The sequence below is a fragment of the Sinohyriopsis cumingii genome, chromosome 12 (assembly GCF_028554795.1).
Source record: "Sinohyriopsis cumingii isolate HCF-2022 chromosome 12, ASM2855479v2, whole genome shotgun sequence".
NCBI lineage: Eukaryota > Metazoa > Mollusca > Bivalvia > Unionida > Unionidae > Sinohyriopsis > Sinohyriopsis cumingii.
The window spans coordinates 45,461,012-45,485,844 of NC_142972.1; the positions used below are offsets into that span (position 1 = coordinate 45,461,012).

The window sequence follows — 24,833 nt, forward strand, 5'->3', positions numbered from 1 at the left end:
CTCTTTTTCAGTTACAATTTCACCAGTTGTCTCTTTGTATGTTCCATTTGCAACAGCTGTTTTCAAATCCTGCTGGTGCTTTCCAATGTCTGTATACATGAGGTTATTGCTATTTTTATCTATTAAAATTCCAATTGCCATTATGATTTTATCCTTTCTTTGCTGTTTAAATAATATAAAAATGGCTGAGGTTGAGGGTTTTGAAATGAAAGAAATTCAAAAACCCAAAATATGAAGATAATGATGTAATAAATGTACAAGATAAAATACAATTTGATGACTTTACGTGTAATAGATGCACAAGATAAAATACAATTTGATGACTAAATGTACTAAATGTATAAGATAAAATACAATTTGATGACTTTATGTGTAATAGATGCACAAGATAAAATACAATTTGATGACTGTACATGTAATAGATGCACAAGATACAATACAATTTGATGACTGTACATGTAATAGATGCACAAGATAAAATACAATTTGATGACTGTACATGTAATAGATGCACAAGATAAAATACAAGCTAGTGACTAAATCTCACAAATGGTTTTGTTAATCAAACTCTAGGATTTCTTGAAGATGTTGCTCCAAATGAAGGTACTGGTATTTCAGACCAAATCTTGATCTGTACAAGGAGGATGTAAAGAGAGATCTTGACATTAATTAATTTCCTTGCAATTTGGGGAAAACACCCTTAGAATACAAAGCCAGACATTTTATTATGTATTGCCAGACATAAAGGTACGGTGCAAAAAACATTGTTCTTCTTTCACTTATAGTGACTTTGTCCATTGACTTTTTGATCCCTAACATGAAAGCCATCTGCAAAGTTTGGTGAAGATGTATTTTCAATAACTTATATCTGTTTTGCAAAAAAACATCTTTTGTCCATGGTGACCTTGACCTTTGAACGTTTGACCCCAATATAAATAAACTTGTAGCTTACTCTAGGTGCAAGCCATGTACTAAGTTTAGTTCAGGTACTTAATGTAGAATAAAACTTGTTATGTGGAAAACATTTTTCTTCTTTCAATTACTGCTATGTTGACGACCATAACTCATCCATATCTTCCTTAGCCAAAGTACAAGCTCTGTATAAAGTTTTGTCATGGTCTGTGATATAAAATAAATGTCATTGTGCAGAAACTGTATTTCTTCTTTCAGTCACAATAACCCTGAACCTTGAGAAAGTACTTGTATTTTTCATCCGGAATAAAATTGTATCAAAATAAATCCCTGAATGCCTTTTTTTTTGCCTGTTCAACTGATGAATGACTCAGGGGCAAAAGTGTTTGAAGAAGCACGATTAACTGATATATTAATTAAGCTTGATATAATGATGCTTGTTGTATATTTAAATAATACTATCAAAAAGTTAGACCCTTAGATGTTGTAACTCAATGGAATAACTTAAATAAACAACCCATAATATTATATAATGGGTTTCTGCACTATTGTCATAGCACATTGTTTTAGGATGCTGAATGGAAAATAATATGCAGCCTTAACAGTCTGTCTTTTGAAGTCTTTAAAGGTAGTATGCAGATCAGTCTTTAAAAATTGTAGGCAGGTCAGTTACTGACTAAACACAAGCATCATTATCAAAGGAAAAAAGTAAATAAATCTGACATGACCATTTCAACTAAAATCTCTAAAAACAGTAATATTACAAAGTTTGTTAAACTGTTTTATTGCATAAAAACATCATAATTCACATATATCATGGTGACAAAAAAAGTGGAATTTATAAACATATAAAGAGTGACACAAAATGTCTACTAGTTTTCATTTTATTAAAAATTGCATGAGTTTGAAAAATACATGTTGCTGCAAATTTATTGACATACTAAGAAATTTTGTGATGGTGTGATGGTGTTGGTGCAAAAATTCAAGACAATCTGATATAATTCATTAATTTGCAACTATTATAATTTTGCAATATTTGATAATGTTAATTATTATTAAATGTTTCATGTTTGATACCATTTCATAACATGTTTGAGAGGAATAGGCTTAGTGTAAGTTTGGAAGGGAAAATGAAAGTCATGATTTTTTCAGACAAATCTAGTGTCTCCTCTCTGATTCTATACAATAGTTACAACTCAACAGTATGGTTTTGTTTTTGTGAGGTTCAATAACATTTTTCAACACATGACAGACTATATTTTGGTGGAGGCAGACCCTGGCAGAACCACCCACTTGCAGAAAGCTATTGACCAGCTTTCACACTTGCCCACATTGACTGAGCTCAGACAGAAACTCACACGGACAAAGGTGAGATGTTCGAATGATGAATAAAGGCCAGTACCTTACACCCTTCAGCCACCAGGACCCCATCTCAGCAATAACACTTATCATCTATTTTCCTGTCTCTTGATTCTGTATGATTGTTATACCTTGGTAATCTATTGTTCTTTCTCCATGATTCTGTATAAGTTATACCTCGGTGATCTATTGTCCTGTCTCTTTAATTCTGTTTATTGGTTATACCTCAGTGATCTACTGTCCTGTATTGATTATTCTATATAATATTTATTTTTCAGTGGTTATCTCTATAATTCTATATAATATTTATATGTCAGTGATATATCAATAAATATGTATTTTCACCAAAAAGGATAGAAATGTTGGCCTAGAGACAGACACTCTCCTTTTATGACTGTCATTAATTAAATATTGTGATATGGAGCCAAGTTTAAATAAATGCAACCTGTTTTTTACCCTCTAAATCTTTCAGTGCTCTAAGAATCTGATTTATGTTCAAAACTTGCTGATTTCTTGTACTATGAAGAAAACACATATTATGGGGGAAAATGCACTTATTTTGTTTTCAATCCCCTTAAAGAATATAAAAAGTATGCCAATCAAATAAATCTACTGGATTAGAAGCAAATCTACAGATCAACATTCATAAATCTACTGGTTATAAATCCTGGTTCTGTCACATGTATCAACTTATTAATACAAAGATTATAGGTTAGAGATTCACAAACGATTAGAACATAAAAAATGATTTTATAGAAACTAAAAAATTTAAATGATTAATCCTCCTGCAAAGTTTTAAAATAAAACCCCTATGGCAAAATATTGGATTAATTATTATAATGCATTGACAACTATTTTCCTATGAAAGTAATTTAACTAGTTTTTGTTTATTTATAACCTCCAATTGTATTGTAACTTTTTGACAAATGTGCCAAGCAGCCTGTCTAAATTCTAGACCCTTTTCCACACCTTTAATGGCTTTATTATAAATTTTCTGACTGAAGTATATTTGTCAAAAATTTTTATACACGGCACCTAATGTGGCCATATTTGGAATACCTTGGTACAGAATACTTTTTGCTTCATTCAACAACTGCTCAGCCTTGGCATATTCACCAAGTTCACTATACTGAAGTGCAGTATTTGTTAAGAATGCATACAAAGATTCTGTGGGTACATTGATTTTCCTTTTCTCTCTTATGCCTGTAAAAAACCTTTCTCCATATCTTCCAGCTGTTGATAATAAATGCCAAGGTTATTCATGGTGCTGCAATTCAGAGGATGGTCCATGCCTAGTTTTTCTTCTCCTTGGCTCAACACTTGAAAATGATAAGTCTTCCCTTCATCAAACCTACCTGTAAAACAAGTATGATTTCTTTGTAGTTGTTGCTTTGATTAGACAAGTCTTTGAGGGAATGCTATGTTTCACCCAACCTAACATCATCACAATGGCCAGAATAGTTCATCAGTGTGATCTACTATATTGTTGGCATGAATATTAATCTTCAAAATGACTTGTGTTTTGTAAATGTGAAAGCAACAGTGTCAGAGAAATGGAACTACCTGTAAAATATGAATTTAATCATGAAAGCATGAAAATTACTTTAGGTCACTGAGATGGTCATTTCCTGCAGTGTGAAGGTATCCATGAAACAGTTGTACATATTTAGTTTTCATAACTATAATTACTACAGTTTTAGAGAAACAGATCAAACAAAATGCAAAAATATAAAGTAATGAATACACCAACAAAGACAACAACAAAACCAGTGCAATTGGAAAAGTAATATTGGTACATACACCTATGTCTAGTGAGACTAGAATTGATATGGGTGGTGTTCAATGACGTAAGCTTAACCAAAGCATAACTTTTGAAATTTTACCTTGAAACAGTAATGTGCATAGAATTAGCTGTGTTTGCTTGTAGAATTTTTTGACAGAAATATGTTCCACACACAGTGAGAATTAGATTGAGTCAATAATATTTTCTGCACAGCATGGGAATTCTTATATGTCAGACATTGAAGGTAGACTTGCATGGCCAGAGTCAAATCCTTTTAACATAAAATATGATGTGATTTAAGCAGATTATGAAAATTTCACCCCAAAATTTGATTCGTATATAGAGTGATAATATGTTTATATCTACTTGTGATGAAACTTGTGATGAAATTTTGTCCTGAGCCATTTAAGTTTACCAATTTCCATGACTTGAGTCATGTGATCTGAAGAAGAGGACCTTGCAAACTGCAATTATTCTGCAATGATTCATTGCATGTTGATAGTATAAACTAGGCAATTCTATCTCAGTTATGTTGAAAAGAAAAGGTACTTCAAAGAAATATTAAACCAAAATAAAATTTAAATCAGATGGATTGTTTATTTCAGCATCAAATGTGACACATTAACATTATCACCATTTATACTTGTACACATCAGCACTCCTCAAAGAACTGTTTAAAAAGTTTATTCTACGTGGATAAACAGTTTATAGATGTGAGTCTTGAACTAAACAACAATGCTTTGAAATTGTTGTCATACTTCACAGGAAATTTACTTTTTTTCATAATTAATCGCTTCTTGGAGTAACTCAATGAGTAGAAAAAGAGGAATGAGTTGCTTGTAGAAAAAAATAATGTACCTGTATATACTCAAGCAGAATCCAACTGCAAACTGGATAGATTTAGATCCAGCTCTCCAACCACACTGGCAGATCTGGATCTATGCACTTTTTAGGAGTAATCAACAATGGATCTTCCAGTGCCTTGTGTAACATCAGAACAGGGTTTATTCTGTTTGCAACTAGACCCAACTTGTACATGAATATATACAGCAGTACAAATAGCACCTTGTCTAATAAAGCATAGAAAACTATAACATACTCAAGACGTCATGAAACCATCACTATTTCTAAAGTCTGAAAAAGAATGTTTTATTAAATTTTAAAAGTGCCAAATGTTAAAGTTTGATTTAAAAAAATGTGTAATAACCTTTTTATCAATTTATTTATGTATACTTCAGTACTGGTCCTTTGCTTTTAACTTTCTCATTTTATGTGTGTAGGGAACTGAATGAAAATAAACAAGAATAAATTTTATAAGAGTCCTAATATATATCTTGTGCATGTTTGATTCTGTATTCAGGGTGACCATACTTGTAGAGTTTTCCAGAAACTATTCATTTTTCAATGAACCTGTAGCTTTGTGGCAAGACTGGCAATTCTTTTATGACTTTTCTCCTCATTTATGACATTTCATTTTAACTTCATCATTATTTCTCTGTGCTCTCTGTCAACAAAGATTTTAAATTTTCTTGAAATTATGAACCTGAATATGATGTTAATTCAGGTAACTATAGACAATGTTAGACAGCATCTATTGATGTCTAGATAAATGGAAGACAAAAATATTTGTGCTCTTGCCATACAAAAAGAAAAAGACTGGTACATTTACCAGTATTGCAAAATCTACAGACAGATGGAAAACAAACAAAACACACTGCTTTTGATGTGGGATACACAAAAACAAGTGCATTTACTTGCATGCAACCAAGTTTAATTCTTTTTATTTTGTGAATTTCTGTGGAACTTCCACATAGAATTTGTGAATTTTTGTGGAGTCATCACAGAAGTCGAAATTTTTGGGGGAAACTTAAGTGCGATGGACCTTGTTTATTGATTAGTAATTCCTTCATATGAAAAAAGAATGGTATATAATCAAGACAAATCATGATGTCAGAATTTATTACATAATCCTGTCCCATATGAGATTATTGTACATAGGTTTCTATGTTTATCCAGATGACCTACTGGTTATTACACCTATCTACTAGAATGATCAGTCTTTATCAATGATTTCTATCTAAGGCCACTACAGACAACTGAATTTCAATACTGCTACAAATAATAATAATAATAATAATAATAATAATAATAATAATAAAATAATAATAATAATAATAATGGTTATTGAGACAAGCTAAATTAATGTATTGGTCCAACTTACTACTAACCATTCAGAGTGAGAACAAGGCCAAGAAGGTTGAATACTCATGTCTATATTCATGTCTGTGTTTATCAGACCAAATCCCTCAAATACAGCAAGGCTTTCCATCAAATATCTGTAAATTGAAATAACAATAATAATAATAATACATGCAGGTCATGACTAGGTTGGTTGTGTTAGTAACAATGATGATGGATGATACATAAATTATTAATGGTGGATGATACATAAATTATTAATGGTGGATGATACATGAATTATTAATGGTATATGATACATAAATTATTAATGGTGTGTGATACATACATTATTAATGGTAGATAATACATAAATTATTAATGGTAGATGATACATAAATTATATCTTCATACAGTTATTATACAGATGATGGCTCTGTTAACTTGTAATTTTAAATTAAAGTACCTGTACTTTCTTTGCAATTATTTACCAAGACTAGGAGTATCGGGCAACAAACTGGGTCAATGACTTCGAGCACTGGCAAACAAATAGTGTCATAGTACTGACCAACAAACAAAGTAAAAAAACTAAACTGAGCATGAACCACCAAACAGAGTCAAAGACTTTGAATGTTGGCCAACAAATTGGTCCAAAGACTCCAAGTATTGGCCAGCAAACAAGGTCATATAACTTATAATCTTGGGTGAATAAAGGGCAGAAAAGTTAAGTTTGTTTGCATAAAAACAAGCTGTTTTAGTAAAAGATTACTTTAATTAGTCCTCATATGCCCCAATAAATCATGTCCATCCATGCCTTATTTAATTTGTATTCTATTACATGCACAACACAGTAACGGGTAGTGACAATTTCCTAGCCATATCAATTTGGTCACATAAAAGTCATTATTAGGCCACTTTAGTTTCCTGTAAAAAGACTAATCCTTACATAGAAAAAAATTACAAAAATACTAATTTTGAGACCATTTTCTGACTGCATTATCCCAGCTTGGTTTGAAGGTCACAGTCAGGATTGTCTCCCCTGATTAATCAATTTTGTTTCCTTGAAATACCACATCATAGAATAACATATGAGAAACGTAACAAGTGAGAAATCTAACACGTGAGAAATGTCTGATAATGCACAGCATTGCATGTTCACTAGGAAGTGAAGGAGAAGAATTGAACGGCCTATGGTAACAAAATTTATTTCATAAGTATCATTTAAATTTACATTTATCATGTACTGATGAAAAAGGGCAGAGCAAATTGGCCATGACTACACCAGCTTCACAGCCCATAAAGTCTTGAATAATAAGGAACATGCTTAAGGACCGCTTAAACCTTCTTCATTATCTTGATTTAGTTTTATGTTGATTATTTTACTCCCCATTAACCTAAAACATCATGATCCTAGTATTCTGGAACTTCCATATGATAAATGATGTCTTCTTATTTCATATCTACTTGCATTTACTGCATTTCCCTCCTCTCTCCACATTCATGTTTGGAAACCAAGTCCCATGTTATCATATCAATGTACATTCCCACAAATGTGTTCCCTACCACATCATGTAAATAGGATGTCAAACAGTGTTACTGTATCAATGTTTACACCTTTAAGTTGTTTTTGGTCTAACGTGAAGCATAATTTACAACCACATTGATGTTTCTTTAATAACTTCCCATAACAGGTATCAATGTACATAGCTTCATTTGCCCATAACGAGAGAACTAGAACCTTGTGACAACTTATCTCTTCTAAATAAGACTATTCTGCAATCCATACTCATGACTTTAAGTCCTTGTAACAACGAAAGATAGTAAAAAAAATAATTGAATTAAAATCCATGTATTCAAGTTTATTAAATATTCAGTGTACTCCAAGTAGGTATCAAAGAATAAACTTTCACAAAACAAAGAATTATGAAGTTTGATGGTGCAAAATCTATGAACTATGCAACAATCCATTGAAAACTATTACTAAAGTGGTATTCTTGAATTTACGTGAGTGTTTGAATTTACTTCATCTCTTTTTTTCCAAATTGTCCAGTTATAATATCTACAATTTACCTATTAATTTTTTTTCTCATAAAATATTTTCAATTTCTGACAGAATCATTTTGAAGGTATAGGCATTAGGATAGCAAATAAGAGAGTGTGGATCATGTAAACAGCTGATGATCAATTAATTTACTACCCTTTTCTAATTTCATGTTATGTCCAAATTTGAAGAAATGTGAGCATTTCCAACTGCTTCCACTGTTGCAGCAGTCAGAGTTTTTTGACAGCAGAGGCATATTTCTCCAGAGCAGACAGGTAAGAAAATTACATGGAGATTGTATAGGCTTACTATCTGAAATATTTTTAATTTCCTTTCAATAACCCATCCACAAAACCACCCAGGAAATTCCCAAAAACAATCCTACTAACACAAGTATTTCACCTTCTGGTCATATGCTTCCAGTGCTTGCAATGATCACATGGTTCATACTCATTTTGATGACTGTGCTTTGATCACATGGTTCATATTCAGTTTGATGACTGTGCTTTGAAACATAGTTCATATTCAGTTTGATGACTGTGCTTTGAGTTTGATCACTGTGCTTTGATCACATCATTCGTATTCATCTTGATAATTCTGCTATGATCATATGGTTCATATTCAGTCTGATGGTTGTGTTTTCATCACATGATTCATATTCAGTTTGATGACTGCTTTGATTACATTATACATATCCAGTTTGATGATTGTGTTTTGATCATATAATTCATATTCAGTTTGATGAGTGTTTTGATCACATGGTTCATATTCATTTTGATGATTCTGCTATGATGATATGGTTCATATTCAGTCTAATGACTGTGCTTTATCACATAATTCATATTCAATTTGATGACTGTTTTGATCACATAATTCATATTCAGTTTGATGACTGTTTTCATTACATAATTCATATTCAGTTTGATGACTGCTTTGATCACAATTCATATTCAGTTTGATGACTGTTTTCATCACATAATTCATATTCAGTTTGATGACTGTTTTCATCATATAATTCATATTCAGTTTGATGACTTTTTATAACATAATTCATATTCAGTTTGATGACTGTGTTTTCATCACATAATAATTATTCAGTTTCAAGATGATTGTCCTTTGATCACATGGTTCATATTCAGTTTGATGACTGCTTTGGTCGCATGGTTCATATTCAGTTTGATGACTGTGCTTTGGTCACATGGTTCATATTCAGTTTGATGACAGTTTTGATCAAATGGTTCATATTCAGTTTGATGACTGCTTTGATCAAATACTTCATATTCAGTTTGATGACTGCTTTGATCACATGGTTCATATTTGGCTTGATGACTGCTTTGATCACATGGTCCATATTCAGTTTGATAACTGTGCACAAATGAACATATGGGAAATATTAAAGGTAAAACATGTTTTTGTTGTTGTTTAATAGGTGCAGTATAAAATTAAAGTACTCTGTTTTCAGGATTGTAAGGATTAATGATGACAATTTGTATAATTAATGCATACCATACAAATTATACTATTTATATATTAATATGTATCTGTCTGTTTGTATGTATGTCTGCATAATCAATGCATTTCTTTAAAATGATATAGTTTTCTGTCTGCATAGCTGTGTTTTTTGTTTAAGTGTGCAAGATCAAACTGATTTTCTTTTGTTTTAGACACATCCAGAAAGTATCTACTGTGTGATACAGATAAACTTAAAAAGTATATATTGGAAATTTCTAAATTTGATAACAATATCCACCAAAGTACATAAAAAATCAGCAATCACATTGGATTTTGATGATATCTCAGAAGATGACACGGATGCATGTTCACATGTTTTCCTGGTATAAATTAAAGTAATAATAATAAATAGAATGATTCACTTTCAAGTTGAAAATAATGCAAAGAGAAGAAGTATAAAGCAGTATAAGTTAAAGATATAATAATAAATAGAACAATAAATTTCAAGTTGAAGATAATGCAAGGGGAAGAATTTGAAAATTCATGAATAAATTAGATTTTTATAGTAACAAAATTTATTGAACAATGATTCAAGCCATTTAAAGTTTTAATATTTTTAATTTGATCATTCAACTGCAAAATACCCCATTATTCTGGATTTCCCTTCACTAACTTAGTGAAAATGTCAATGACTGGTTTGATGTGTTAAACGCACTCAGTGTCATAAAAATTGGACAGGTTCCCTGTTTTAGAATAGATATGGTGACATCAGATAGTGTTTTCAATGAAATCAGAACTTTATAGTTTTAAAAAAATATTGTATTGTTTTCATTGAAAGTTAATAAATAGTCCAAAATTCTTGCACAGCTTGTATAATAAAAGTGAAAACATCAAGTGCCATGAAAATAGGAGTGGCCTGGCTGGCAAGTGTAACAAGATAACCGGGTGGGATATTTCGGATTAACAACAGAACATGTTTTGACGACACAGATATATGATTTAATGTGGCGATTTATATGAGTAGTGGATTATGAAGATGTGTGTGTATTTATAATCCAAATATTGGATCTATTTAACAAAAAAAACGCACAGTTTCAAAGATGGAAAAAATATACAAATAAATTTAGTTCAGTAACCCTAAAATACAGGATAAATGATTTCACAAATGATTCAATAATGGAAAGATGAATATAGTTCACTCAAATAGTAAACAATGTAAGTCTTTACACATAGTAAAATAATGTATTCGCTCAGGTAGCGAAATTATGTCACTAAACAAGAACGGATATACAATCTATCCTTCCAGTCCTGAATAATACACTGGGTCTTACTAACCCAAAATTAGCATACAGCTAAAAATACATGTGTGGAGATGCACTCCGTCACACGTGCACCATATCCGCTCCATAGCTCCTCCGAATCAATTTCACAACCAATATAGACTCCGGACCCTCGGAATACTATGATCACTTGAAACATTAGACCCTCCGGACACTTGAAATATTAGACCCCCCGGACCCCCTGTCCTTTGACGGCTCTACAGCTGGGTCACCTTAGTCACTCTTGACATTCCGGACGCTAGACATTAGACGCTCCGGCACCTTAAACGCTCCGGACACACGGACGTTTCTACCCTCTGACAACACCGGACACCCCGGATATTCCTACCATCAAAACCTCTCACTCACTCACTCAGCCCTACAGCTGGAGTTGTGCGAATCCTTTTAGCAGGCCGCTTGCTGACAAAACCATTAGTATTGTGAAGGTCCTTTACATGTAGTGACGTATTTATACCTTTAGAATTTTCGTTATTCTTTATCAAAGGCACCTTGCACGTGTGGCACAGGACGAATCGTACTCACGATTTCGAAATACATAGACCATATTATAATCACCCTCGGGTATCGTTGTACAGAGAAAAAGAAACGAAACCCGAGTACATGTATTTAATTAACAACTTTTACACCATTCCGTGACAGCAAGTCTATATTGATAGATTTGACCTAAGTATCCTTTGAAGACTTTAAGGAGACTTTCATTTGATGGAAGAATAAAAAAGTCACTAAAACATTACAAAGCTCCCAAAAATTACAACCAGGAGAATTATATGCCAATTATGACACCATTCTCAAGAAACTAAAATGGAGTATAGAGATATATTGCCCATCCAAAACATAGAATTATTATATTTTAACTTAAATTTTTTGTTCAAGAAATACTGCACATAAGGATGTGCTACAAAAAACTTCTTTTCTTTTCCTACCTAAAATTATTTTTGTCCCCCCACCCTCCTTCTCATACAGGATACACTATTAAAATATCCTCACCTGTAAGCCTCCTCACCTCACCACTGGAAATACATGTTATCACCTAATTTGAGGTATAGGCAGGCATGCTCTGAAGACTTCTCTTTCTTTAGTACTTTCAGTGCCTCAATATAATGGATCTCTCCAACAGAAAAGTCACCCTAGTACAGTCAGTAGAAAAATGAATGTATAAAATCTAAATATGTAACATGAAAAATGCATTATAAACATCTTAAACTAGTTTGGTTTTCAATTAAACACTGCTTTATTTGTTTTGTACATCTTACTTTCCTGTAACAAAACTACAACACCACCACAAATATGCATATATACTTGTAATACATTTCATATAAAACAGTAAATATACCGATTTTTTAAAAATATGACTGAATTTGATGACAAAAGTCTTTGTATGTTTCGGTAAGCAGTACTTTACAAAATAATATTATCTACAAAAAAAGTGTTGTTGTATGTACTTGAATTTACCTACAATATTTTATTTGAAACAATGGCCAGCTTTCAAGAAAAGATGTAAAGCAAATTATTTTGTGCTGTGCAAACATTGTCCTTGCAAGTTTTCAATATTGCTTAACATTTACATATTGTTTTTCTGTTTTACAATTAGTTTGTTTTGGAGAATTTAAGATTTTGGAATGATCATAGCCTTTGCTGGGAGTATTTCTCAAAGATTTTATGATACATCCAAGAAACAGTTATTCATTTAAAAAAAAGCAATAACCAACCTATCATTAGACCAAACGTTATGAAAATATATGAAAATTAACTCTCCATAACAAATGTGGAAAAGTACAAAGTTTCATTTGTATATATCCAGTGGTTTACTATGTCTCTATTTTCATTTTTTATATATGCAAGCACAGACAAATAAATTAAATAAAAAAAACAATTTGGCACCTTAGTGTACAGCTGAGGAAAATTTATAAATTATGGTATTTCTCCTTCATTCAGATGAGTCCACCTATTATATATTGTGAAAAGTGGGGATGGCCTTATCCCTGGATATAATTAAATTTTAGGAAAAGAGCAAATTTACAAAAAAATTGGGGCAGGTTTATCACTGAGCATAGCATTATCACTGAGTATGGGGTTATCACTGAGCATGGACTTAAAATGAAGTCTGAGCTTATCCAATAGTATGGGCTTGTCATTGAGCATAGGCTCATCATTTAATATCGGCTCATTATTGAGCACAGGCTCATCATTGAATATGGGCTTGTCATTGAGCATGAGCTTATTCATGAGCATGGGTTTATCACTGAGCATGAGTTTATAATGGAGTATGGTCTTATCATTGAGTATGGGCTTATCACTGGAGATCTACTGATAGCTTATTTGTGAAATTTGTATCATTACAAAAGAATGCAGGAGTTACTTTTGAATTGGTAAGCATGCTACCATCAGCTGTCCTGACAATGGCCTCATCTCTAGCTTGTTCTTGTTCTTTTGCCATCCTTAGTGAACACTCATAAAACGTCTCACTTTCAGCTGTAAAAATAACACTGTTATTAATAATAATAACTGCAGTAAACACTCTGTCTATTAATATCTGACAATCATAGTGTTGTGTTTTGATATTTTAGATTTTCTTTTACAGTTTTGAATGAAATAAACGTAATGTGAGGAAAGCACATAAGCCAATTGATTTTTGCACTTCTTTTGTACAACACAAGTATAAGAAAACAATACAATTTTCAAAGTGTTCTAAATACCTGTCATAGCATCAAACAACACTGAATTTATGTTTAGGAAATACAAACATAACGTTGTATACTGAGGCAATTTACATGTCCATATGTATCAGCCAGAGAAATAAAAATCCACAGAATACTCAGGCTGCATCTCATTTTACAGCATGGATAAAGTTTAAGTACAGGCTCTAAAATTTATATTATATGTGAGATTAATTACAGAATATCTGAGATTAATTAATGAAATAATGCCTGCATAGAAATCACTGGCACTTGTCTATAATGACATGCAAAATCACTGACAGTTACCTAACCAAGAGGGAGGAGGGTTATTATTTGCAATTTTACATATAATAATCACAAACTGTGATAGAAATTGTTATATCCAGATTGACCTCTTTGGTCTCCAAAATAAAAACATTTAAAAAAGTCAAGAAAAGTATTGCAACATATACTAAACACATACCAGCCAAGAAGTTTTCGATCAGTGAAGAACAAGTTGCTGATATCTGAATGAGGAAGGGATATGTCTCATCCATGGTGTGTTCAAGAACAGAGAGCAGTCTGAGCAGTTTCTGCAGGTTGGGTAATCAAGACTGTGTGCTGCAAGTGCTTCTGTGTACTCTCTTGAGTCAGTCTATTGAGCTATCTTCTCCATCTCCTCCTTGAACATTCTGCAGTACTTTTTACAAATCCCTGTAAGTATTACCAGGTTATAAAGCACTCATTTTCCTAAACAAAGATCCTAGCTGAGAAAGGTTAAAAATGTTTCTACATTCATGTAAGAGTTCTCAGACAAAATAACATGTAGCCTAACATTTTTAAACAAAAGTGTACATTTGATTGTCACCAACTTGAAATCACAAGTTTCAAAATTAATTTTATTCCTATGAAAAATAAATAGATCACTTAATTATGAAATTTTACTCAATAATAGTAATATATTATAATAGAAACATACCAGTAAATAGGTATTTAGGTGTCTGTCACTCAAGTTTGTCTAAATTCAGCTGAGTTTGTGCCATTTCTTCATGCAATATCTATTTTATATAACTAAGTTTTATTAATAAGAATAAATTCTGTCCCTAAAATTAAATTTTTTTTATATATTTGTAAAGAGCTGGGAGGAGTTTTTTTTACAGTTTTCATTCCTTCTGTAAAAATACCTTAAATTATTGAGAACAAATTTCACCTGGTAGGTTCTCTATAGTAGCATAGACAGCAAGTCAGTCTTGTAAGATTCCATGAATGTCCAACCGTTTAGTGTCCTGATGGTACATCAACATGCTCTTCCTAATGAGTGGGACAAGTACCTTATTCTTGGTCCAAGCTACACTGGGATGTTCATCTGCTCAAGAAAATCAAGAGTTTCAGGTGTGGATTTATTTAAGAACTGACTGTTTATTTTCTTAAATTCAATGAAGTATGTACTAAAAAAATGTTGTGCAAACTTTATGATCGTTGAATTAAAAAAAGAACATTTGAACCCTAAAATTAAATTCAACACTGTAAATAGTTTAGTAAACTCATAGTTTAATAACATTCTTTTATTTAATCATATTTGGAATTTCATTCATTGAGGCACAGTAATACAGAACAGTGAATCCCACTGATATATTTACAGCCAATTAAAGAAAAAGCTCACTGGCTGACATCCATACACAACTCTGATCAAATGGAAAATGTTAGATGATAACGTGTATGAAATTTTAATTTGTTTCATAATAAACAACAATCCTTAAATGAAAGTGTATACATAAACTATGTAAACAGACTATACTGACTTTTATATATTATCAATACTGCATCTGTCAAGAGTCTGCATAGCTCAGTTGGTTAGAGTGTACTACTAACAATGCAAAGGTCATGGGTTTGATTCACCATGTACAGTAGCTATAACTCAGATTTCATACAGTAACAACAGTGGCCATACCTCAGATTTCATACAGTAACAACAGTGGCCATACCTCAGAGTTCATACAGTAACAACAGTGGCAATACCTCAGAGTTCATACAGTAACAACAGTGGCCATACCTCAGAGTTCATACAGTAACAACAGTGGCCATACCTCAGAGTTCATACAGTAACAACAGTGGCCATACCTCAGATTTCATACAGTAACAACAGTGGCCATACCTCATAGTTCATACAGTAACAACAGTGGCCATACCTCAGAGTTCATACAGTAACAACAGTGGCCATACCTCAGATTTCATACAGTAACAACAGTGGCCATACCTCAGATTTCATACAGAAACAACAGTGGCCATACCTCAGAGTTCAATACAGCAGCATTTCATACAGTAGCAAAAGTACTCATAACTCTATGTGCCTTTAAAGAAGGAAATAGCAGAAGGAAATCAAGGGTCATGGGTGGAACCAAGTATTTGGAAGTTACGTACCTTCTACCTTATATAGTATAATAGACAGGGTCCTGTGTCAGAACGAGTCATGGGGGTAATCTGAGGTAGCAGCAGAGAGGGTGAACAGACCACTTAAGGGAATGGTCACCCTTGTGTTTAGACCAAAAAAAATAGTGACCCTTCATAGAGGTCAATACCACGTCTACGATTATTGTTTGTCCCAAACAGAATTGTAGACAGGACCCTCTCTGCTGCTATTAATTAAAAAATTGTTATATTAAAAATAATGGTATATTCAGAATCTCATACTGCAAGAATAGCACGAGAACGATTAGAAGCAATTAAAAAATTTCTTTCTGTCAGAGACTCATTTAGAAAAAATCTACAAGCGCAGCAAGAAGCACAAGTTGAGCATGAAGAAGAAACTAAAAAACTGTTTAAACCCGCCACTGCAGCTACTGAAAAGGTTACAGCTGTCATCAAAGAAGATCTTCTTCTGGTATCAAAACAAACAGCAGAACAAACCGAAAAAATAGCAAGAAGAACTAAACAAACAAAGAAGATTTTACGAGATCTTCCACCTGGCATAGCCAGGGAAATAGCTGCGGCTCAACCTCCACCTGTCGGCGAAGAAATACTTGAAAGTATTGGAAAACTTTGTACTGGAGTCGCCGACGTGCAAAAAGAACATGCACCTGAACCCGAACTAGTAGAAAAAAAACTTAGAATTGATTGCAAAATTTAGGAAGGGGGTTGTTGAAGAAATTAGAAATACTAAAGAAGAACAATTACCCGAAGCAATATTAAATATACTATTTAATAAATCTAGTATTTTAAAACCCCATTATGAAAAAGTAAATGATGATAATCTTATTAAATATATATATCGCGTATATTACAACAAAAAACAAGCTAGAGGTCAAGAATATGAAATTATTAATGAAGTAAAAAGACTTTATAGAGAGAGACTGAAACAACTAAAACAAGAACAACTCACCCAGTATCAACTTCCTCCACCTTTACAACAAATAGAACAACAGCAATTGATGTTAAAACCATCTAGAGAGAAAAGGAAGCAGATGGCAAAGGAAATGAAGCGAAAAGCAGAAGAAAAATGGAAACAAGAAGAAATATTTAGAGATATAGAAACTAAACAACAGGAGAAATTACATTCACTGGGTAAAGAAAGAGATCCTGACAACGATCCTCCAAGCGCTGTAGGAAGTGGGTTCCTGACTACATCAGAAGGAAATAATTTTATTTGTCCTGATAATATCCTCAATGACGTGTCACGGTTAGAAGTTCTCATAGGAGGAAAACGTGCCGGAAATAATTCACCAGAAATAATTAATGAAGCAGCTGATATTTGTCGGCGATTATTTCAAGGTGGTATCATGGATATTGGAGTTTACCGATAACTTATCGATGAACTTGTTGATGACTAGTTGTTAAATAAATGGTAAATTAAAAAAGATGATCATACATAATAATCATCGTAAACCTGTACAGGTCAGAGCGGTGAACTCACGATTACCTATCTACAGAGCTACTTACGGAGATGGACTTGGTGATGTTGTGCGGGGATTATTCACAAGGATAGCTCCAAAAGTAGCACCTGTTGCAAAACAAATATCGATGAAAGCTATCGATATTGTTCATGAAAAAGCTCCTGGAGCAATTGTCAATGTTGCTGGTAAGGCGTTTTCGGCAATCGAAGAAAGACTAGCACGATTATTGCGACGAAAACAACAACCACCAGTGAAACTGGCAAGTACTGAAATTATGCCCACAGACGTAAGTAAAATAATAAATCAGGCTGCAAATAAAAAACTAGCGGAATTATCTGAAGAGGCAGAAAGAAATATAACATCAAATTTGATAGATCAAAGACTCAGTGAATCAGGAATTAATATTTCAAGCATGATATCAGGAAGTGGAGTTTCCAAACACGGTTTTCGTGTTAGACGAAAATAATTATAATAAAATGTTTAAACGTGAATCCGATGAAGCATTTGATATGGAGGCATCTGTCCTTAAAGATGAATCGGTACGTGATTATCAGTTTTATTCTTATGAGGCACGAATACCAGATCAACGTGGAAGAATTGAACTAAAAGTTCATGATACAAGTAGATACTTTTTACCCGCTGAGGCTTTTCTTGAGGTAGAAGGTACAGTTGTAAAAATGGATGATACTAATTACGGAGGTGCAGTAAAAGTTGGTTTTGTCAACAATGGGATTATGGCGTTGTATGATAGCGCCACTTATATGATCGATGGAACAAATATTGAATCGATTCAGAAAGATGTAGACATTGCTACAACAATAATAGGATTAGCAAGATACTCTGATGATTATACAAGATCAGCAGGTCCTACAATGATGTTTGTGAAAGATAACTCCAATCACCCTGAAAGCGATCCATATAATATAAGACAACCAAGAAATTTTGCCAATAACGCTGATGCTGATGTGTGGCCAGTGGTTCATGGTTCTAGCGAAAATTTCAACTTGGGATTTGCAGCACGTAAAAATATGTTACTAGGAGACAATAGAAGATTTTCATGTGCAATTCCACTATCGCATATTTTTGGATTTTGTGGAAATTTTAGAAAGGTTATTTTTGGAGCTAGACACACAGTTGTTCTTGTGAGAAAGGGTGATGATAACGATGCTCTATGGAGGCCTCTTGGTGATGCTGGTAAAGTAGTACTATCGAAACTTTCACTATGGATGCCGGTAATGACTCCAACAATCGCAGTAGAACAAAAATTAATTTCTTTCATGGACACTGGTGGTAAATCCTTATTGTCATGGTTAACAACAAGCACAGATAGTATGCAAACTAACGTTAACGGTCAGTTTACATGGCATATAGCATCACAACAGGGTGTTTCTGCACCGCGACATATTTTTGTTGCGTTTCAGTAAACTAATCGATTAGGCTCACAAGTTCACTCTCATATGATATTTGATAAACTAGGTATCACAGATATTTCTTTACAGATAAACGGACAACAAGAACCAGCAGAAAATATACAACTAAATTATGAACAGAATCGTATAGGACGTGCATATCATCGTTTAATGTCATTCATGGGATGTGATCAAAATGTTGATACCGGTTTGCAAATATCACAATATGATTTCAGAACTTTGTATCCGATTTATTATTTTTCACTGGAACATCTTGATCTATCAAAACAATCTGTCGTTGATGTACATCTTAAAGCAACATTGAATACAGGTGGTGTTAATTATAGAGCAATCGCGGTCATACTCAGCGATAAAGCCATGTTACTTGAAGGTGGTAGTGGTCGAACGAGAGTCGTTGATGCACCAGTGGAAAATCTTTAATTATTCAGAAAAATATTATTTATATAAAAATGTCGCATAGTCATGTTAATGTTACTCTGACTCCCGGTCAGGTCAAAAAGCTTCAATCAAAAACCACCAGCAAATGCGGAACTAAAATATCACTAAAACGAGATCAGATGGGTGGTGGTCCAAACAAATTATCGTTGACAAATAATCAGATTAAACATTTCAATAAAGCCTAGAATCAAAAACTGGAGTTCAATTACGTCTTTCTCCGAGCGCCATCAAAGACATGGTTAAAACGGGTGGTATATTTCCACTTCTTGCGGCTATTCCAGCGTTAATAGCTGCTGCTGCTCCAGCCGTAGCAAAGGCAGCCGCGTTAGGTGCTGTTGGAACAGCTGCTGGAATGGCTCTAAAGAAAGCAACAGGAAATGGGTACAAAAAAAGGGACACGGTCTAAGATTACCGGGATCTCGCTGGGGAAGCGGTCTGAGGCTCCCACGTTAGATGTTCTAGCGTCAAATAAATTTTGATTTACTTGATGCTGCTAAACGATTAAAAATAAAAGCCTTTAGAGGTGTTTTTATGCGAGATCAATTAACAAAACAACCAAACAAACTCGAAACAGGTATTATTAATCTCGATGAACGTTCCGGACCCGGTACTCATTGGGTATCATACGCGGTTGATCCACGTGGAATCGTTTATTTTGATTCGTATGGGTTAGCTCCACCTGCTGAATTTATCAAGTATGTCGCACCACTTCATGCAAGAACCTCTGGTTCCAGAGTTTGGTATTCAACGCTACCCACACAAACAATGACAGATCCGCCAATATGCGGCCGTGAAGTAATTAATGTACTCGACGCTATATCAAAATCATGCAAACCGCCTAATAAAGTTGTGCATGATTATACAAGCAACAGATTTGTTGCGCGTAATGCGTTTTAAATAGGTCTTGGATTTTATATAATGGTTGATATTTACGGAAGAAGATCTTCCCGCATTAAGAGAAAATCCGGCGATGTTGATCCGTCGAAGTATGCGACTAAAGATGAACTTGCTGATATCATGAGTGTGGCTGGAGTTGATCCAGATGAGATCGTTATTTTTCAAGATCGATATGGTAAACTAAAAACGAGCAATATCAGATGGAATGATATAGTTCGACGAGTACTCGGTGCAGTTACGGATAATATTCCTGTGTTTACTGACAGCGGCAAAATCAGAGATTCAAGTATATCATTTACAACAATTAGAGATCAAATTACAGCAAGTGTTGCTAATCGCGTGAAAAATACCGGTGACACAGTGACAGGTGAACTCAGCATGAGCGGAAATAAAATAGTAGTTTTAGCGGATCCAACATCCGACGAAGATGCAGCAACAAAAAAATACGTCGACAACGTAGATGGTAAATTATCCACGTTGCGGGCCGAGTATGACGTTCACATGGGCGCTTTTGCAAGATTTCACAGAAACCATCAAAGAACCGCAGAAGAATTCTTCGGCACCCCACACTCCGTTGACATAAATCTCGCTGATATCAAGACGAACATCGACATGATCAAACGAACACAGCAAGACATCGTAGCGGGGATTTCTGAGATCGTTAATAAAACCAATTTGATTAAAATTCCAGCCGGAATAACTCCTGGGCATATCACAAACATCGTATGCACTGTATCATCGGGATTCGCAACATGGTCGCAGCAAAATAAAACCATCAAATATACCGCAACAGTCACTGGCGTGTACAGGTTGTCTGTGTTCAGTGGTGCACTATTTGAGATATTTACAACATATCCATGGCGTCATTCAACAGATAGGTTTTCCGGAGTTGTATCTGTTATATTAAATAGCGGAACTGAAGAAATTTTTATCCTGTAAGCAGATGATAAGAAATTAACTGCAACATCTTACTGGTGGTGTTTGGAATTTGTAGCTGAAACACCTCAATTGGTTACTGCATAAAAATATATGGACGGTGCACAATACAGATACAATCAAGAGCGTGAATGGCAGGAGGCGCTAAAAGATCAAGTCGAACAATATACAGTAAAAGTAAATAAATATCGACGACGATTAGTTATCGTGGACGTGATTGTTTATTCAGTATCCACTGTTGTTGCTGGAACCGGTGTTATATTATCAGCGGTGACAATGATGGCATCAGCAGCCGTAACTATTTGTATTTCAGCAGCAACAACGATTGCAGGTGTGCTTAATATCATCGCAAAAAAAACATGTACTTGCACGAACGAAAAATTATCCGATTACATAATAAAATTACACACAGCGACGGTCGCATACTCGAAATTGTCCTCGTTGTTATCAGCGAGTCTCAGTGATGGAATTATATCTGATTTCGAGTTTTCAATGATGACTAAAATATATCATGAGGGTATCGGTATTAAAGACATAAATACTAATAATGACAGAATTACTCCAGCAGATCATGACTAACACAACTCCGCCAAAGATAACGATGATCTCGGTAAGTTCAACTAATCCTGAATTTAGTATTAACTTTCCTACTGCAATTCCAGTAAAAGAAATAGCATTAGCTCAATTACGGGTATATTACAGCTGGCCAAATATCAGATCAAAATCATTTAATGGTACACCAGCAAATAATTTGCTTGTATTTGCTAACAAGAACAAACCAGATGGTACTCCTGACTGGATAGATGTTGGAATACCCACTGGTAGTTATGAGATCGAACAAATCAATGAGGAATTTCAACATAGAATAAAATCAGTAACCGGAAAAGAAGCAAAAATATCAATTAAGGTTCATGAACCGATGCTGTCCTCGACGGTTGAGATACATTCTCCTGATTATGCCGTTGATATTTATCAATCCACGATAAGATCCGTACTAGGTTGGCCTGAAATATCACCACCGATAACACCGATACTACCAGAACCAACTCGGGCTGATTTTATCACACATGAAAGGAAATTTATAACAGTTCCTGAATATCGAGGTAAATATCCGTGGAAACAGCCCGGATTCCCCATTTTTATAACAGCAGATGATGGTGAAAAACTTCCCAAAATAATAGATGATAGTCAACGTTTTGCTGATGGAAAAATTGTAATACTTCCACTCGTCAATGAGGAATTTATTCAGTCATATTCTGATCCTGTTAATTTTGAATTTAAACAATCAATCAACAAACTACAAAATTTCTTTTCTGATAGCTACAGCGATGATGTGAAACATCAAATCATTGAGACGATAAAACATCTTAATCAGGTTATATCAGATCTTAGATATGTTAATAAAACTATCATTGTGAATATGGTTAAAGAACTTGGTAATATAATTATTAATAATTTCAACGCTAGAGAATGGTTTCTCAATCATTACAAAATAACTGAACAACAATTACCAACATTTGTAATACCAGGGATTAATGCTGGAGAACTATCAAAATCACTCAATGACCTTATCAACGAAAATTTTCCTAAAATACTCGATGCATGGGAAAAACTAACACCACCTCCAACTGTTCTCTGACATAATAATGATCCACACAGCGGCGGCAGGCACGTTTCTCCGGGAATCGTTAATATAACCAGCACGATTGTGGTCAATCTGGTTTGTGACGTAGTCGATGGTAGCTATCAAATAGACCTCGGAAAATCAAATCAGGCTCAACAAGGATATATTTTATATACATTTACACCACAAGTTCCCCCTGGAAGTTTAATCGTGCAAGAACCAACTAATCCTGTGTATCTGCAGTGTCACAATAATATGTTAACACGAATAAATTTTAAGCTCACAGACCACCTTAATCGCTTAATTGACATGTGTGGAGAAGAGCTTGTGATAAATCTGTATGTGAAATCTTAATTAATCCAGTAAATGTTATATAATGTACCAGCACGTGATTGTTTTTATACATGACAAAGAAGCACTTGAAAAACGCCATCAGAACAGTGTTTTCAAAACACAGAGCAATTTAGCGTTAATTTAGTTATTGATGAATACGGAGGCGAGAACAGTTAGATGAGCTCCGCCGAGAACATATTATCGAGATCATCTGTAACAGAGATCAGATTCTAAATTATACACACTCCTGTATTAAACTCGATCAACTTAAAAAAATAATATTTCAGAATAAATAAATATAATCACTGATGGGATAAATTACACAAATTAATCAATTTTGTACAATCTGAAATAATTCTGAAATGAATCAATCTGATGGGGTGGTTGGTACTGAAAATTACACAAATCAATCAGTTTGCTAATTCTGATGGGGTAATTGGTACTGAAAATTACACAAATCAATCAGTTTGCTAATTCTGATGGGGTAATTGGTACTGAAAATTATACAAATTAATCAGCTTTCCAAAAAATACTACAAAAAAAAATATTGTATTATTATTTTGAAATATTTTTATTATTATTCTGAAATATTTTATTTTTTTGTGAATCAATCTGATGGAGTGGTGGCTACTCAAAAGTATAGAAATCAATCAGTTTTCCAAAAAATATTTTATTATGATTCTGAAATATTTTATTTTTTTATGTAAATTAATTCTGATGTGATATACAGTGAGGGAAATTATACTACTATTCAGTCGTTACCCGATGACATAATTTTTCTTAAGTATCTTATGCGGGTACTGATTGTTTTTTTTTTGTTTCTTATTCGCTGGATAATCCCGACCTGATCTTTTCTATTGCAACAGAAAGAGGAATAAATTCATTTACTTGATCATCGTTCACCATAGCCAGTCACTGAAACATAGCTGCCTGAATCCGCTTTATGAACTTATATTGAGATGATAGAACATACTTATTTTCATTTTTAAGTTCTTCTAACGTTTCAAAATCAGATATTATTTTTTCAGGATTTAGTTCATCAGATATATTAATTCCGTTTTCTTCTAGTTTTTTAAAAGCAGAAATAATGTCTTTGATATTTTCATTATATAATATACAAATCTTTAAAATAAAGGGATGTTTCAAGGTACAGGTACACGAAACACTACCCCACTATGAGAGCCCCTAACCCGTCAAACAACGGTCTAGAGGCCCAAGAGGGTGTGTTTGGTGAAGATATACAATGAAATGGATATATACAATGAAATGGATATATACAATGAATGAGTTCAGATTATGGATATATACAATGAAAGAATGACGGCACAAACATATATCATGAACTTCTATTCGAGTTTTTTAGCAAGTTCATTAAGTATCAATGAAATGGGTATATATATATAATGAATGAAGGACAGTACAAACATATAATGAATGAAGGACAGTACAAACATATAATGAATGAAGGACATACGCTCAGAAAAAACCTACCCACAATAATCAAGCCCGTGGGTGATACGAAAATATGTATCAACCACCGGTTGATACGTGGTTGAGTTTTGC

At 33.6% G+C, this 24,833-nt stretch overlaps 1 long non-coding RNA gene across 1 annotated transcript in view; it reads right to left on the reverse strand.

Annotated features, from left to right (window-relative positions):
• Positions 1-267: 267 nt before the first annotated feature.
• LOC149786368 (uncharacterized) overlaps positions 268-24,833 on the reverse strand; it is a 33,166-nt gene continuing 8,600 nt past the window's right edge. Inside the window, exons 2-7 of the long non-coding RNA XR_016424911.1 lie at positions 14,933-15,088; positions 14,207-14,436; positions 13,423-13,537; positions 12,053-12,189; positions 6,283-6,390; positions 268-3,626 (exon numbers count right to left, since the gene is read on the reverse strand). This is a non-coding gene — a long non-coding RNA (uncharacterized LOC149786368). The remainder of the gene's footprint in view (positions 3,627-6,282; positions 6,391-12,052; positions 12,190-13,422; positions 13,538-14,206; positions 14,437-14,932; positions 15,089-24,833) is intronic.